The sequence below is a fragment of the Myotis lucifugus genome, unplaced genomic scaffold (genome assembly GCF_000147115.1).
Source record: "Myotis lucifugus unplaced genomic scaffold, Myoluc2.0 scaffold_57, whole genome shotgun sequence".
Classification (NCBI taxonomy): domain Eukaryota; kingdom Metazoa; phylum Chordata; class Mammalia; order Chiroptera; family Vespertilionidae; genus Myotis; species Myotis lucifugus.
The window spans coordinates 2,909,034-2,923,767 of record NW_005871105.1 but is presented as its reverse complement, the minus strand read 5'-3'; the positions used below and the strand labels follow the sequence as shown (position 1 = coordinate 2,923,767).

The 14,734-nt window shown below is 42.7% G+C and overlaps 1 protein-coding gene across 1 annotated transcript in view; it reads left to right on the top strand.

Annotated features, from left to right (window-relative positions):
- MAN1A1 (mannosidase alpha class 1A member 1) overlaps nt 1–14,734 on the top strand; it is a 154,283-nt gene that overhangs the window by 17,132 nt on the left and 122,417 nt on the right.

Genomic DNA, 14,734 nt, shown 5'->3' with positions numbered 1-14,734 from the left:
CTTTGATCTATGATGTTATTTTGAACTTTAAGTTGTTTCCTGTTAGATTTCAATGTGGGATTTATTTAATAAAAACTTATTAATAGAGAGAGGTAAAGATATTCTTTCCTGGCTATCCATATGTTTTCATCTTTTTTTGTTTTTTTCTAGCCCCCCCCCCTTTTAAAGCCCCACCCCATCTATTGTTTTCAATATTAGAATTTTAAATCTGCTTGCTATTGGTAGTAAGGAAAATAAGAAAAGTACAAATCAAAGGATGTTTGTATTTCCCATGCCTTGTGAAATGTTTCTAAGATTGATTGAAGACAAATAGACAATTGTAATTTTATAAATAGAAGGAATATATATCTTAGAATAGGATTCTAAGATGAACTAAAGTACAGAGTTTTAAAAACAGTTGCCCTCAGCGGAGTGGGGAAGGAAGATTCTGTTCCGTTCACCTATTCCTTTCTTAGTCTTCTTTAATGCAGTGCCATTAGAATATGCCTGGAAGTTGTATATTTGATTCTGTGGTTGTAGTTCTCCACCCACCTGTGATCTAGAGAATTACACTCTAGATTTTCATAAGGTAAAGCCACAAGAATTTAGTAATCTCGGTTTTGGGGGACTAGGAAAAAGTTTGATAAACTATACTACCGGGTCTGAGTTAACTTAGTATAGATTCCTCATTAGGAAAACTACTCTGGATGTTTGTATTCTTGAGAAGTCAAAGTTTTGACCTAAACCCTCTACTTTAACTTTGATGTGGTAAGTGAGGTTTAGGATTTTATAATCATACTAGAGGCCTGCTGCATGAAATTCATGCAAGAGTAGTTCCCCAGGCTGCCAGCACCGGCTTCCCTCTGGCACCCGGCACCCGGGACCCGGGCTTCCCTCGAAGCCCTGGCTTCATCCAGAAGGTTGTCCGGAAGGACGTCCGGTCTAATTAGCATATTACACTTTTATTATTATAGCTATGCCAGAGGTAATCAAGTATTTGGCTTAAGTTAGCAATATTTTTCTGCCATACTTTACCCATTCCTGTTCATCGTCTTCCATCCACTTGTGTTTTCTCTCAGAGAGAGGTGATGCTAAGGACACAAAGGGAGAGAGACGAGCAGCAGAAGTGGGATTATATATATTACTCATGTCAGATTACTTGGTGATCAAGAGGTGACTGGTTAGTAGGGACTGAGCAGCCCTCTTGCTTCCAGGAACCTTGAGAGGTGAATTCTAGACGTTGGCACTGACAGATCACCTTTTCCCTGACCACTGGGCACTGGCTGCTGCGCTTTAGAATTCCTGAGAGAGAAGGCTGTCTAGTTGCGTGATTGGTTACTATATTTGCAGGCCTTTGGTTCTCAGTGGGATTGCTCAAAAGTTATCTCAGGAAGGAAATGCCTTTGATAGATCTGAAATCTCATTCATCACCATAGTGTCCCCAAGGTTTTCCAAAACATGGGAGATTTCACAGATAGCACTTTCAGGGGCTGATCTGAAGGTGCTAACCCAAACCGATGGGGAGGGAAGGTTGTTCCTCCCCCTCTCCGTGAGATCACTGCCCCTGTTCTTCACCCTGGAGTATCCTGTTTTCACAACCCCGGAGGCACAGACAGTTGGTGGGCACGAAAGAGTGTCCGTGTATATAATGCACCCAGGGTTTTCCATTTTATATAATAAGACCTTAAGTTAGATATTTCTTTTTTAAACGGAATTTTTGCCTTAAGATTTTTTTTTAATCCTCACCTAAGGATATTTTTTCACTGATTGTTAGAGAGTTGAAGGGAGAGGGAGAGACAGAGAGAGAGAAACATCGATGTGAGAGAGACACATCGATTGGTTGCCTCCTGCATGTTCCTGACCAGTGGATCGAGCCTGTAATTGAGGTTCATGACCTTGACAGGGAATCGAACCCGGGACCCTTCAGTTCTCGGGCCAAGGCTCTATCCATTGAGCCAACCTGACTCAAGATTTTTATTCCTTAATTGACTCTTAAACCTCAGCTATTCGTTTGCAGGTTTATTTGGTTTATGATAACAACAATAACAACGCCTGATAATTTTTTTCTTTAGATTTAAAATAGAGGTGGTCAGTTAAGACCACACATTTAATAAAAAATACAGCTTCTTAGTTATGCTCCTCCCAATAGAATGTATGCTATTCTTCTTGTTCGGAGAATGGTCTCCTTAAGATTGATCTAAGTATAATTAAAGCAACCAAGAACTAGATGTTTGCACTTTCATCTTTGCACAGATTTTTTTTCTCCTTTACAGTTTTAATTCTAGAGGGATGAAAGTGTGAAAATAATTACAGCATACCATTTGCTGCGTGTTTAACTTCTTGTCAGGCACTATGCTAACAACTTTATATACATAATCTCATTTAATTTTCAGAGCAACACTATGAATTCAGTGTTGTTTTCTCCATTCGCTTGAGGCCAGGAGGGTCAAGCAAATTGCCTAAGGGTACAGAGCTTCTGGGTGTCTCACCTGGGCTTTGACCTTGGGCACACCTCTTCCTCCCCCTGCACCCACTCCCCCGGTGGGCACCCCTGAGCCCCCACCAGCCCCCTGCCTGGCCCTCTTGAGGCTCTTACCCACCTTACGTAAAGAATGGGACTCCTGTCTAAGTTACTCCTTTGCCTGAGAAATAGGAGGGAAACAGGCTTGAGTGTGGACACTGTTTCCATCTCAGCTTGTGTCAAACAACATACTGGATGTTTTTAAAACTTAATTCTGAAAGTAAACCCATGATCAGTTTCTTTGGAAAAGCTTCTCTTAAGAGTAATATTGTGTTCAACAGTAAGTTCATTTTTATCGTTGTGTGTTAATAAATGTGTATACATCTTAATGATGTGTATAGACAAACTACATACATGATTATGTGTGTGTATATAATTATCTAAAATAATGCTTTATGCATTAATGACAGTAATTGGGGGGAGTTCTGGAAAGTTGTTTAAATCAAAATGAAGAGAAAGAAAAGAGTCTCTAAAAGAAACTCTAAATGTGCTTCCTTTCCTCCCCCTAGTCTTTGGGCCAATATAACTCCTAAATTTTAGAGGAAATAATCTTGCAGTTATTTCATTTTTAAGTGAGACGTTTCATAAAGGATGATCATAGTAACATAAATGAAATGTGAATTTTAAATTCGTAATGAGGTATATTACCAAAAGAGATTCTGTGAGTCAAAGTAATACACTGTTACTGACGAGACACTCATGTTTTTTACGGAAGTGACAACCAAAGCATATTGAACTGGTCCTAAGCTATTACTCTTTCTAAAGTATATGCAAATGGGAAATACATTAATCATTCATATTCAGATGTTTAAAAACATAATCTTTGTATTATTTTCCTTTAGTAAATCAAATTAAGAAACATTTCCAATAGTCCTTCCGGAAATATTTAGGGGCCCCACCCAGTGGCACTGGAGGGATTAACAGTAACAACTGCCAATCTGGAATCCTGAGGGACAAGGAGTGAAAAGCCAGTGGGAAGTCATATGGTTTTTGTCCTTTTCTATCTAACTTATTTCACTTATACCCTCAAGTTCCACCCATATTGTTGCAAAATGTGGAATATAAAACAAAAAGGTAAAGAACACAAAGCAAAACAAACTCACAGATACAGACAACAGAATGGTGGTTACCAGAGGGAAAAGGGGTGGGGTGAGCAAAATGGGTAAAGAAGTCAAATGTATGGTAACAAAATGGAAACTAGACTTTTGGTGGTGAGCACGCAATAGAGGATACAGATATCAAATTATAATGTTGCGCACCTGAAATGTTATTAACCAGTGTTACCACAATAAAAATAAATAGATAATTTTTTTTAAGTCAGTGTGATGATTGCTTTAGTAGGGGAAGTGCAGGGTGTGGTGGAAGAGCGCGATAGGGATTGTTAGCTCAGATTTGGGGGTTTAGGAACACTTTCAAAAAGTAGTAAAGTATTAGAGGAACCTGAAGAGGCCAGAAGGGTCAAGCAGATTGCCCAGGGGTTCAGTAGGAGTGGGAGTTAGCCAGTGGAAGGGCAGGATGAAGAAGGGTGCAGAAATAAATGGCCTGTGTGAGACTCTGGGGAGAAGCTAAAGAACCAAACCAGGGAAGTGCGGGTAAGAAGGTGCTAAGAAATGGGCCAGAGAAGTAAAGCAGAGAATAATCTTACAAGGTATTTAGGCTTTATCTTGAGATCACTAGGAGTCAGGTATCAAATTTGCATTTTTTGGATAAGACTTGAGTCAGGGACGCGTGTTAAAAGACTCTGCAGTAATTCAGGTGAGAAGTGATGATGACCTAAATGCAGAAAGGAATCATGAGGATTAAGAAAGATCCTTGAAATATTTAAAAAATAACATTTACAGGCCAGGTAGCATCTGTGGTCACAGTTTGATTCCTGGTCAGGGCTGCTGGCTCAATCCCCAGTGTGGAGTGTGCAGGAGGCAGTCGATCAATGATTCTCTCTCTCCCTCTCTGAAACCGATAAAAATATATTAAAAAAATAACATTCACAGAACCTTGTGAGCACTTACATGGGATGAGAAGGAGGAAATGGACTCAAAGACAGTGCTTAGGTTCTTGGCTTGTGCAAGGGGTTGGTGAAGGTGGGTACCCAGGTGAAAGAGAGGAGTGGAAAGGTATGATGGATTTCGTTGGAGGTGTTTTGCTCCAGATGAGAAAAATGCCCAAGAGGAGAGGCTTTCTTGTAGGCAGTTGGAAATACACATGAAGCACTGCAAAGAGAGGCCTCAGCTGAAGACACCAGCCTGAAGACCATCAAGCCATGGAAGTAAACCAGCTCCCTCAGAGATAATGTCCTATTAAATTAAGAGTCAGGGCCTAGAGCCTGAGGAGCATCAGCGATTAAGGGATGTGCAGAGTAATAGACAACAGACAGGGACCCATCATGAGCACGGCGAGTAATTCGCAGAGGCGGCACCCAGGAGCATTTTGGGATATTTAATATTTTAAGGAGTGAGTCTCAGCACTGTCAAATGCTGCTGAAAGGCAAGAGAAGGAATGAGAACTGGCCTTTGGACTGGTAACAAGCAGGTAGAAAGTGCCCCGACTGGGGCAGGGTTAGTGGCCTCTGGTGGAAACCACATTGCAGTGGAGGTCAGGAGGTACAGAGAGAAGACACATGGTCCCAAGTGCTACTTTTGAGAATGTGATACAAGGATCATTGGTTTTTTGAGAATGCAAATCCACTCAATGTAAGCTAAAGGAATTGGGGAGGAATACTTCCTATAAAGATAAGAGGGGCGTGTCTCATGGATCCAAGTCAAGAAGTACAGAAAGACCTCACAGTGCCTGGAAGGCACCTTGAACCAGGACTGCTGTTTCTCCAGTTTCTTATTCTGAGCTTTGATCTATAGACACACCTGCTCTATTCTCTCCTCTGCAAACAAACACCTTACAAATCAGCCCTCTAGTTTACATGGCTAATGAGTTTAACTACTAATAGAGGTTCTTTTAAAAAGCATCTCAGAGACTCAATTCCAAATTCCCAGAATAGAGAATCTGACCCAGCTGTAGTTAGGTGTCTAATTAGCAATGACCAAGGGAAGGAGTATTGATTTTTAGAACCAGTGTAGCTATGGCACAGTGCCTCCTGAGCGTTGGAGAGGAGAGGGTTGCCTGGCTGCACAGCGGTCCCCCACTATCTCTGCTGCACCAGCTGCATTTATATTATTGGAAGTTTCTGTGGGGGGTTCTGGTATGTAGTCACTATAGGAAGTTCTGCCCTCTTGAAATTACAGTTCACCAGCATTAGCATTTTCATATTGTTCCATTAACTGTGATACAAACGCATCTGCAAAATATCAGTTCAAGAACCAAACACACCTGCCCTGAGATGTTCACTGTTTAACAACCAACCGTATGGCTGCTGCTTCACAGTGGAATGAAGTCCAAACACTTTTACTTCAATGGTGACCAATTACACACCAACACACATAAAATTTGATTTCAAATTTGCAAAAGAAGCAGGTCTTAACATTCATCTTTTGAAAATCCTACCTGTCCATCAGGACTCAAAATCTCATCAATTGCACAAATTCTTACTTGTTTCTGTCCTTCAGTGGAAAAGCATTTGCCTCTCTGCACTTTCATGTCTTGCTTTTTTTAATCCTCTATAATATATTTATTACATTTTTACTGTTAAAGGCGGCACATTCAAAGGCAACGAGAGGAAAGAGCTTGTGGCTTTGTCACTTAGGAACAGCCGGACCCTGTGTAAGGACACATGCCTTTCTCATCTGGAGAAGGGATGATAATGCCTACCTTTCAGTGGCTGATAGGAGCCATCGAGTGAATGGATGCAAAACTATTTACGTCCCCTCTGATGCACATATTAATTATTTAGGAAAATAGTCTGGGGGTTGAAAGGCCAGTTTCTAAACCCCATCTGCCACTTGGTAATTCCCAGCATGGCCGTGGCTGAGTGTCTGTAGTGCTTCCTTGTCTCAGGAATATTGTGAGCTGAGTTAGTTTCCTGTCACTGTTGTAACAACTTATCATGAAAACAGCAGCATAGAACAAGTTAAAGTCCCCAGTTCTGTAGGTCAGATCTAAGTGGGCTTGTTTGGTTTCCTTGTACCGAGTCTCATAAAACCAAAATCAAGGTGTCAGCAGGCTTGGCTTCTTACCTGGAGGTTCTGGAGGAGAATCCACTTAGAGGTCCATTCAGGTTGCTGGCAAAATAGAGTTCCTTGCAAGTGAAGGGCTGCGGTCCGGTCTCCTTCCTGGCTGTCAGCCAGGAGCCTCTCCACTCGCAGGCTGCCTACACTGGCGTTCGCACCGCCCTGCTTTTTCACACCGGCAACCCCTCAGGCAGCAACCCCACAGGCAGCACTGCGCAGCTGCACCCCTGGTCTCCCTTCTGCCTCCAGATAAACTGCAATCTCTGCTTTGAAGAGCCCAGGTGACTAGATTGGGGCCACCTGGATAGTCTAGGCATATGTCTGTATTTTAAGGTCACCTTAATTATCTTCATGCAACTTTCCTAACATTTTCATTATATCTGCAAACTCTCTTTTCGCCATGGAAGTGAACATATTCTCAGGTCCAGGGATTGGGGAGTGGACGGCTTTGGTGGGGGTGGGGAGGGTGGGGCGAGGAATACTTAACACCTGTGGATACGACGGGTGTGATGCAGTGTGTGAAGCCAGGTGCAGCCCCTGGCATCCAAGAGCTACTCAATAGACATTGAGAATTGTGAGGCCTGTCTGTGGTTTGTGTGCACAGCCAAACTGTTTCCCAGGAGGTATTTTGTGCCGCAGATGACTAGTAGGGGTAACTCACCCCAAAAGAAGACAGATTTTATGGTAATTTGTTCTTTGTATAAGCAACTATAATTACTATATGCGGGTAAATAGGAAAGAGAAACCAAAAATGTATTAACATGTTGAAAGTATCTCTATATATAAAAGGCTAATATGCTGTGTCTGACCGTCAAACCAGTCGCCATGACACACACTGGCCACCAGGGGGAGACGCTCAACACAGGAGCTGCCGTGACACACACAGAGAAATGACACCTAGGACCTGGTGCCCACAAAGCAACACTCAGCTTCCCCCAAGTGGGACACAGGCCTGAAGCGATAGCCCACCAAATCGCAGCCGACACTGCCAAGGCCCCATGGTGCAAAATGCAGCCCATAGCCCAGCCTAGCCCAGCCCAGAAACCGTCATTGTGGGCCCTGGTTAATGACGTCAGGTAGCAACACCCAGCTTCCTCTCCCTAGTGACAACTAGTCTCCTTGCAGTTTCTTCAGCCCAGCAACACGACTTGCTTTATAGCCAAGTGCAAACATTTCGCACTTTAACCAAATGTCTGTGAAGCATTTTCTCGTGCCTCATCTCATTTGATCCTCACAGAGTCCTGGATTAGGTAGATAGGAGACTCGGTAGAATCCTATTTTCTTTTCATTAGCTGGAAAACAGAGATTTATAAAGTTTAGAAACTTGATCCGACTGAAAAGAAGTAAGAAATGGTGGACCTTGAAAATGACTTTAGGTTTTCTCACTGCACAGAATATGGTCAAACACTGCTACAGTTAAATATTTCACCCTTTGTTCTCCCTGTGTGATCTACAATAATAATCTGCTTCGTGTTGATATTTACTACTGTGTTGCTGACAATTACCTGAAAGAGAAGTTGGTGTGCTTCACTGGGCTGGAAAAAGTTTAGCTAAGTCAGAAAGCAGGTCTAATTAAGCAAGTTTATTCTATATCTATAAAAGGCTAAGTTGACTCTCACATGTGCGCTACACATAAAGCTGTTGTGCCAATCACATGCATGTGTTTTGATCTGTCATTGTCAATTGTGAATTTGGTTAACACTTCTATTATAGAGAAAGGGCGAATAGCGATATTAAAATATTTTTTCTAATTAATTTCCTTTCAATGTGCATGAATCTGTGCATGGGGCCACAGTAGATAAATAAGAATAGTCTATTCTTTATTCTTAGAGCTTTTGTTGAGGCCTTACTAAATGCCCTAGAAAAAAAGTATCTTATTTTAATCTCATTGTTCCTATTTTGAAAATGAATAATCTGAACTCAGTAGAGGTATATGTAAGGTGCCCAGTGCATAGGACTACTAAAAATCTCGAGTACAAACCAACTTTGATTTGTGCTTATTCTCCCCATCTCATAGCAGGTGTAGTGTTTAAGTTAGGAGCCCAAACTCTGGAGCCATACCTTTGGGTTTGGCTTTCCTGAGCCACTTATGTCTCCAGTGGGCAAGTTACTTAACCTCTCCATACCACAGTCTCCTCGTCTGTAAAATGGGGTTAAAATAAGCCTTACTCGTTAGAGTTGTTATTGAGGTTCAAATTGATTGTGTCCAGTACACAGTGCTATGCAAGTGTTAGTGTTACTGTTCTAATAAAACAGTTTCTTTTAACCCTTGATTCTTAACTGGTTATTGTGCCCCCGAAGGGACATTTGGCAATGCCTAGAGACATTGGCTGTCACATCCCAGGGTGGATGCCGCAGGCATCAAACGGGCAAAGGCCAGGGATTCTGCTAAATATCTTGCAGGCCAGCACCCTTCAGCAAAGAATTATCCACCCAGAATGCCAGTAGTGCTGAGGCTGAGAAACACTTTTCAACCAATGGCTTTTAATGGTTTTAGTAACTACATTTGCAAATAAGATATTTATGTTTCCTTTCCTTAGTCATTAAGGAATGATTAAATCAGTGGTTCTCAACCTTCTGGCCCTTTAAATACAGTTCCTCATGTTGTGACCCAACCATAAAATTATTTTCGTTGCTACTTCATAACTGTAATGTTGCTACTGTTATGAATCGTAATGTAAATATCTGATATGCAGGATGGTCTTAGGCGACCCCTGTGAAAGGGTCGTTCGACCGCCAAAGGGGTCGCGACCCACAGGTTGAGAACCGCTGCCTTAGTGCCTCTTTCTTTTTATTTGCTGCAAAAAACTTTATTGTTTCATTTGGTCCAATGCATGGGAGAGGGCTTCAGGGTGGACTAAGAGAATGGCTAGTAATTTGGGGGAGAGGGTTAGGCAAAAGCCAGGCACCAGGGGGATGCAGAGGGGCCCCTCAAAGGCCTCTGGGCTCCAAAGGCTGCTAGTGGTGCTTGAGGGTGAGCCTTTAAGAAGAGACACTCGCCCAGCCCAGCCTGGGGGCCGGCAGCCTGCGGAGCTGAGTCAGGTGTCGCCCATCTTCTTGATGAGTTTCACTTCCTCACCCCAGAAGTGGTTCTGCAGGAAGTCCCAGAGCTGAGGGTCTGCGCAGGCGGAACCCAGGGCCGGCAGCTCCACAAGGGCCTGGTTCAGGGTCCTCTCCAAGGCCAGGGCGGCTCCCATGGCGCCCTGAGTTTTGCCCACTCCTCTTGGGGAGGCTTCAGCTCGTCCTGGAGAGAATGCAGCCACCGCGCTGGTTTTGCATCTTTAAGATGTTCAGCGCTCTCCCGCTTCTTCTCTGCCAACTCAAAGCATCAGTAGCCCACGCCCTCGAGAGCCACATCATCAGGTGGAATAGAAGCCCAGAGAGAGGTAGGTGTGGGAGGTCCGCAGAGGCAGGCTGGCCAGGCCTCCCCCTCGATGGAATAATTCTGATGAATTTGGGAGCTCATGGTTGTTTGGCTAAAAGGAGTTGAGGAAAAACCGGTGTGTTTGCTGGTCTCGGAGGTGGTTTTAAGGTGGTGACTGGATAAGACGCAGGAGAGTGGCCGGAGGCTGGAAGAAGGGGCGTCCCTGGGTCTGTTCGATCCAAACACTGTTGACGCAAGAGACAGATCCGGGACCGCCGAGGGCGCTGCCTACTTAGTGTCTTTTAACAGTGAGGATATTCATGCCTGATAGCCATGGGGCTCTGAGTTGTACAAATGAAAAGAAAAAACATTTTCCGTTGTTAAAAAAGAAAAACTTTTACTCTGTATTTTTTTATATCTAACAGATTTCACAAATATATGCTTAACCACTAGAATACACAATTAGGTGTTGAAGATACTCTAATTTTTGTGTGAAAAATGAATGGAATTTCTAAGAATGCTTAATCCAGTGAGCATTCTTCTGAAGATCATAGGAAAGAAATTACTTGACGCCGAAACCGGTTTGGCTCAGTGGATAGAGCGTCGGCCTGCGGACTGAAAGGTTCCGGGTTCGATTCCGGTCGGGGGCATGTGCCTGGGTTGCGGGCACATCCCCAGTGGGAGATGTGCAGGAGGCAGCTGGTCGATGTTTCTCTCTCATCGATGTTTCTGACTCTCTGTCTCTCTTCCTTCTTCTCTGTGAAAAATCAATAAAATATATTTAAAAAAAAAAAAAAAAAAAAAAAAAAAAAAAAGAAATTACTTGACATTGGGAACTAGCTGTTACTGCCCGTATTGAAACGCTGTAATGGTCACGATAGTTCCCCATTACAGGCACCTATTTAGGATTTACCTACATTGCAGTGTATGGCTTGGAAAGGCCTGCAAAGTTTTTACCCGTGGCATTTTTATTTCTGATGTTATATAAGGCGGGTGTGTTTGCTGTCTTCACTCCTTCCCATCCCGTTCTGATCCATAGCTCATGATTTACAAGATTCTTAACTACTCCTTTCTCCCTGCCACGCACACCGTCCCCTCCACCGCAGTTTGAATTGTCTTCCTCGCCATCTGAGGCTGTCTTGAGCCATTCTCGGTTTTTAGAATTTGATCCTTGGATGATTTGGTCAGTTAGTCATCAGCACCTGCATTACCACTGGGCACAGAGGCAGCTTAGATGGACGTTCCGGGAGGGAAAGGAAAGAATCAGGGAGCATCCCCACACCTTCCAGTCTCTTATCTATTTGGAGGAACTGCGACCCAAAGATGCAAAACAGCACAGCCTACTGTTGTACATTGCTATGGATTAAGGGACCATGGACATGCAGGGCACCAATTAGGGGCTTAAAATATTTAATAATTGGTTATATGCTGCAGTTACTACATATTGGTAAAATATATGATTGTGATCATATTATAATGGAAATACATTTTTCTTGTTGTGTTTAACAAATTCTTGGCAAATATAAATATCATCAAAAAGGAAGTATTAATTGGAGTGGGGCTGGCATCCACTTTGTTCTTTTTGAGTTATGATGTTACAACTTTGAATCTCCAGATACAAAGAGAAACACACAGGCACTTCATTGAAAAGGAACAAACGCATGTTGTCGGTAGAAACCCTATCTGCCATACCTGGTCATCAGGGCTAGAAACTGGGAGAAGCGCTTTGTGTTTTTGTTGTACAGCTTCACAAGTTGGTTTTTGTGACACGCTCTGGAAGTGTTGGGACAGTGGTAACTACTTCTTCACAGACTTCATGATTGGGAAGGATTAGCTATAAGAACAATTGGCTTCTCAAGGGTTTGGACCCAGTCCAGCTGCTTTCCTGTGACCTGGGGCTGTTTGAATTGAGAACCTTGTCTGTGTGTAGCCACCTTACTAAGGTGGCTTGGTTGCATCCTTGAGCACTACCTCAAAGGTCAAGCTATATAGCCGTTGAAAACTGGAAAGGCAGTGGTTCTCAACCTTCCTAATGCTGCGACCCTTTAATACAGTTCCTCATGTTGTGGTGACCCCCCAACCATAAAATTATTTTCGTTGCTACTTCATAACTGTAATTTTGCTACTGTTAGGAATCGTAATGTAAATGTCTGATATGCAGGATGTATTTTCATTGTTACAAATTGAACATAATTAAAGCATAGTGATGAATCACAAAAACAATATGTAATTATATATGTGTTTTCCGATGGTCTTAGGCGACCCCCAAAGGGGTCGCGGCCCACAGGTTGAGAACCGCTGGGTTAAGGCCTTCTTTCAATTTTGAAATGACTGCTACCCAAATCTTATTTTGCTGCTTCATAATTTAGAGCCTTGTGCTGAAGACATTTTGTAAAAACACTGAACAGCTCTATGAAGGAGACATGGGAAATGCTTTTGTTTCTCCATCAAAGAGGACCTTGAAGGACGACTCCGCATTTGTGTGTATTGTGACATAGAAAGAAATTTTGTAAGCAAGATTAACTCAGTAGCAAACATCGCAGGACCGTGCTCTTGCCTGGCAGAAGTGTATGCACTTGTAAGTGTGTGTCATGGCATTTTATTGTAATAGCCTCAGCCAGTGGCCAGAGGGGCCCGAGGGCTAGATAGAGTTCATGCTAGGAAGGCAGTTCATTTACAAGAGGTGGCAATCAGTACTTGTGAGAATAGCGTGGGGTGTGAATCTGAGTTTCAAGACTACCCGGATGGCACATCATAGTAGTGATGGGTCTCAAGTGAGCAGAACCCAGTACCCAGAGGCCCAAGTCGGTTGAGAAGAAAAAGCACAAGTGGAAGGAGAAGTGCTGCACTGAGTAAGGCGGATGCGCCTTTTACGCAGACATACAGCTGTGCACAGGTTAGCCCCTGTGCCAGGAACTGAATGTGCCATTGGCCACGGAGTTACGGTGTGCAGATGTTTGTGAGAGGAATGAGCAGCTCAGCCCAGCACAAAGGAACAGGTGGGAATGGAGTTGGGAGTTGGGGTCCAGAGTCCAGCAGGACAGCTGAGCAGTTGCACCCCACTGCCCAACTGAGTCTGTTCTGGGATGTGCTCTCTGCCTGGCTGACAAAGGTTTGCCTACGTCCTTCGGCGACAGCATGCTCTGCAGGAGCCGGCCAGTGTGATGGAGGGCTGAGGCGACTGCGCATCCTCACCATGGCCCAGGGTCAGCATTTGCAGGCCATGGATGTGGTCTGTTAGATTTCAGGACCTTGGGTCTTTGCCAGTGAAGTTCAGAGGTGACTAGCTAGCTGCTGGGAGGGTGTCCTTCTAAGATGAGGCTAAGAAAGCAGGAAGAATAGACAGATCCCTCATAAATCCTGACAGAGCACCCTGGGAAAAGGCAAAATCTTCTTCTGGTTCAGGGAAGCATTTTAAACAAGGGTATTTTAAATCAAGTTAGTGAGTCCTAGGCCAAGGACAGTATTTTATATTCAGTACTGGGAAGATATTTGTTGTCAGTGGAAGAAGGTCATACCCCACTCTATTTGGAACAACAGTCTGGTTTCCAGAAAGGAAAGATGTGGAATTCTAATATTGTTCAAACAGTGAGAAGAAAACACACAATATAAGAGAGTCAGTCTGTATGGAAATTGATCGTTAAAGATCACAAGTACACTGACTTATTTTAAGCAAGATTTGGTAAAACAAAGGTGGAAAAGGTATTCTTTAATATTGATGGAGAAAATTTTTACATTTGAGAAAAAGGAATTGTAACTCAGCTAAGACGCTCTGTAAAATTAGATAAAATTTAAACATTTCAACTAGGGTTGTTAGTTTTAAACCAAAGATAGTGTTTAGTAAAAATACTAGCTATATTTTTTTAACTAGGGTCTTTTTTACATTTTTTTTATTTTTCAATTTTTTTCAATTACAGTTTACATTTAATATTATTTTGTATTAGTTTTAGGTGTACAGCATAGCAGTTAGACAGTCATATACATTACAACGTGTTCTCCCTGATATTTCCAGTACCCTCTGGCACCATACATAATTATTACAATATTATTGACTATATTTTCTATGCTGTAGTTTACATCCCATGATTATTTTGTAACTACCAATCTGTGCTTCTTAATCCCTTTTTCACCCACCCCCCCAGATCCCCCTCTCCAATGACCATCAGTAGTCTGTTCTCTATTTCTATGAATCTGTTTCTGTTTAGTTTGTTCATTTATATTGTTCTTTAGATTCCACATATAAGTGAAATCATATGGTATTTTTCTTTCTGTGGTTGATTTATTACACTTAGCATAATACCTTCTAGTTCCATCCATGCTATTGCAAATGGTAAGATTTCGTCCATTTTTTTTTTAATGTATTTTATTGATATCAGAGAGGAAGGGAGAGGGAAAGAGACATAGAATCATCAATGATGAAAGAGAATCATTGATTGGCTGCTTCCTGCATGCCCCACGCTGGGGATCGAGGTCGCAACCCAGGCATGTGCCCTCACCTGGAATTGAACCGTGACCTTCTGGTTCATAGGTTGATGCTCAACCACTGAACCACACTGGCCAGGCAAGATTTGCTTCTTTTTTATGGCCGAGTAGTATTCCATTGTATATATGTACTACTACTCCCCCCCTCCCCCAAGGGTGGTGACATTCTTTTTTTTTAATTTAAATTCTTTATTGTTTAAAATATTACATATCTCCTTTTTCTTCCTTTGACCTCTCCCCAGCTGCTCCCACCCCCCAGAACATGCCCTC